This window comes from Oncorhynchus kisutch, linkage group LG8, assembly GCF_002021735.2.
Source record: "Oncorhynchus kisutch isolate 150728-3 linkage group LG8, Okis_V2, whole genome shotgun sequence".
Lineage (NCBI taxonomy): Eukaryota > Metazoa > Chordata > Actinopteri > Salmoniformes > Salmonidae > Oncorhynchus > Oncorhynchus kisutch.
The window spans coordinates 26,413,952-26,417,934 of NC_034181.2; positions in this window are offsets into that span (position 1 = coordinate 26,413,952).

A 3,983-nucleotide genomic window follows, 5' to 3' on the forward strand; every position below is an offset into this window, starting at 1 on the left:
GTTCTGTTGTAAAGGTATCTGATTTGAAACCCATCTCATATTGGTCCGTACTTTGATGTGAAGTGATTGTATGACCCACATAGTCCTGCTGTAGTAGTAACTGTTTATCATCCTGTGATCTGGTAGTGTCACTGTAGTGCTAGATACAAGCAACACAAAGAACTGAACAGTCTCAGAAAGAGACAAACAGACAGACAGACAGACAGACCGACCTACTCTTTGTCTCTCTCCTATTGTATCTCCTCTTCTCTCTCTTATTCCTCTCTCCTCTCTCTCCTGGAGGTGAGATGAAGTGACATCAGAACCGCCACCCTGGCCGGCCCAGCCAGAGGCTGTGTTAAGTGAAGTGTTTAACACATCCAGAGCTGAAACCTGTGACCCAACACTAACACAGGCCACCCCACCTGGGGCCAGGCCTCCTGAGCTCTGTACCATGGTGAAAGGTGTGAGCCACAGTAAAGGCCACAGTAAAGGTTCTCCGAGCATCACAAATGTCAGCTGTGTTGACGTGAGTTTTCAGCCTTTAAAGACTGACATCCCTGAGGTGATAAGGTATCCAACTGGAAGAAGCTTTTTAAAGGCAGCACTCAAACAGGACTGACTAAGGAAGAAGGAGGAAGAGGAAGGTTGAAAATAAGTTAGGGTGAGGAGGTTATAATGACGTCTAGGTGAGGAGGTGACAAAGTCTTTAGGAGGTGAGGAGGTGATGATGCCTAGGTGAGGAGGTAATGATGTCTAGGTGAGGAGATGATGATGTCTAGGTGAGGAGGGGATTTCTAGAGCAGGTGATGTCTAGGTGAGGAGGAGTGGTGGTGATGTGGAGAGGAGGTGATGTCTAGGTCAGGAGGTGAGGATGTATAGGTGAGGAGGAGTGGAGAGGTGATGATGTCTAGGTGAGGAGGTGAAAAGTAGTTCAACTTGAGATAACCCTGTTCTGATGCAGTTCTAAGCCACACTTTCTCTCTCGTGCGCTCTCTCTCCCTCACGTGTGTGTGAATGGCAACCAGTGCGTAAAGAAGGTCACCTGTGTTTATTAACACAGAGTGAGGCCTGTGTTTATTAACACCAGAGTGATGCTTGTGGGTGACGGGTTCCTCTCAGGGTATATGCACCCAGGCATATACCCCAAATGTTAATGTTCCCACATGGACACCTCTGTGCCCCCTCTGCCCCTCTCACCCTAACCCCACACCCTCTCTGTCCCCTGTGCACTCAAAATCTGCACCCGCGACTTCATTGGTCAAATGCCAGCGGATAGAATAATGGGCACGTTTGTGTTAGGAACACTGCCGTCTGTGTGTTAGGAACACTGCCGTCTGTGTGTTAGGAACACTGCCGTCTGTGTGTTAGGAACACTGCCGTCTGTGTATAGGCACGTGTTAAGAAGAGTTTTGGAGTGTGTGTGACATGACAGGTTAGCAGCTCCTCAGAGAATTTAGCTCAGGGTTTCTCTGTGCTATTGTAACTTGAATCCATGTTTTGCTGTGTGTCTGTCAGAACAGAGGGAAAACAAGATGGGAATGAAGGCCAAGCACCACTCCCCATCAAGACGGTGACCCTAGAAGAGACTAGCCCTGTCTGGGGAACATACACACAAAAAGGTCAAATAGGGGGTGCTTGTATTTGTCTCGTGGAACCCTTACAAGTGTGTGTGGTGTGAAATAGAAATCTCAATCGCCCTAAGACACCGCCGGAGAGTGGCGCTCCCTCTGGCATTTACAGTAGTGATGTTGTTTTACTGCTGCAGACATTGCCATGTACCTAGTTAGCCTACTTGTGATGGTAGTGATGGTGAACAACAGTCATGTTGCCTTTGTGTGTAGTGTGGGTTACTAGACAGTAGAGTGTGCTAACAGAGTGTGTATTGCAACCTGCAATCTGGTGCTAGAAAGCTACTGTAAGTACTGCAATCAAACTAAAATATAAAGTAGCAACAAAGTGAAACAACCTTCCTTGATTCTCTGTGCCTTTCGGCGTCTCTCAACGGAATCCAATCAGGACAACCTACAATCATTCTTTATGTAGTCTATGATGTGGACAGCCGTCTCTTTTCCACACAACAGGACCTGAGAGAGACCACCTGACTAAAGGGGGTGGGGGTGGAGAGAGGGAGAAAGGGGGGGTAGGAATGTGACTAACCCTGTGTGATGTGATTGTTTACAGAGAAATTGGTTGACCTTACCCCTTGCTGCCACGCACACACACAGACACACACATACAGGCATGCACATACATGCACCTACACACAGACAGACACGCACACTCCCTCTGGCCTGGGTGTAGGTGTGTGGGACAAGGCTGCTGAGTGCTGGAGCTCTGGGAACTACTACTATCAGACCTGATGGAGTTGAAAGAGGAACTGTAGAATTAAGGATGGACTGTAGAAGTAAGGATGGCCTGTAGAAGTAAGGATGGCCTGTAGAAGTAAGGATGGCCTGTAGAAGTAAGGATGGCCTGTAGAAGTAAGGATGGCCTGTATAAATAAGGATGGCCTGTATAAATAAGGATGGACTGTATAAATAAGGATGGACTGTATAAATAAGGATGGACTGTAGAAGTAAGGATGAACTGTAGAAGTAAGGATGGAGTGTAGAAGTAAGGATGGCGTGTAGAAGTAAGGATGGCGTGTAGAAGTAAGGATGGCCTGTAGAAGTAAGGATGGCCTGTAGAAGTACGGATGAACTGTAGAAGTAAGGATGAACTGTCACGCCCTGACCTTAGAGATCCTTTTTATGTCTCTATTTGGTTTGGTTAGGGTGTGATTTGGGGTGGGTATTCTATGTTCTATTATTTGTAGTTCTATGTTTTAGGGGTCTCAATAAGGGACAGCTGTCTATTGTTGTCTCTGATTGAGAACCATACTTAGGTAGCCCTTTTCCCACCCAGGCTGAGACAGGAGGGGTCAGGAGACACTGTGGCCCCATCCGAGGACACCCCGGACAGGGCCAAACAGGAAGGATATAACCCCACCCACTTTGCCAAAGCACAGCCCCCACACCACTAGAGGGATATCTTCAACCACCAACTTACCATCCTGAGACAAGGCTGAGTATAGCCCACAAAGATCTCCGTTACGGCACAAACCAAGGGGGGGCGCCAACCCAGACAGGATGATCACATCAGTGACTCAACCCACTCAGGTGACGCACCCCTCCCATTTAGGCCCTATACCTTGCCTATAACTTTATCAACTGAGATTATATTTTATAACTCTTAATTCTTAAAGCAGCAATCAGCAGTAGAAACAACAACAAAGGGCACGCTCTGCCCCTGTTTCAGTAAACAGCTGAGGGATGGGGCTGTAAAAACGTAACCACTCTCACTTTCATAGACAGAGCTATGGATGCAAGGACTGACCATCCATGATATCAACATCATCATTTACACCATGTTTTGAGGCTCAAATGAAATAAAATGTTATTTGTAACATGCTTCGCAAAATAGATGTAGACTAACAGTGAAATGCTTACTTATGGGCCCTTCCAAACAATTCAGAGAGAAAAAAACATTATAGAAAAATAATAACACAAGGAATAAATACACAATAGGCAATGATAACTTCATATACACGGGTTACCAGTAGCGAGCCAATGTGCAGGGGTACGAGGTAATTGAAGTAGATACAGTTGAAGTTGGAAATTTACATACACTTAGGTTGGAGTCATTAAAACTCGTTGTTCAACCGCTCCACAAATGTCTTGTTAACAAACTATAGTTTTGGCAAGTCGGTTAGGAAATCTACTTTGTGCATGACACAAGTCATTTTTCCAGATGACAGAAAGAATATTTCACTTATAATTCACTGCATCACAATTCCAGTGGGTCAGAAGTTTCATACACTAAGTTGACTGTGTGTTACGGCTGTCGTCGGACTGAGACCAAGGTGCAGCGTGGTAGGCGTGCATTTTGAATGTATTAAATGAACACCAAATAAACAAGAAAGATAAACGACACGTAAAGTATTGTAGAGCTAAACCAGCAAC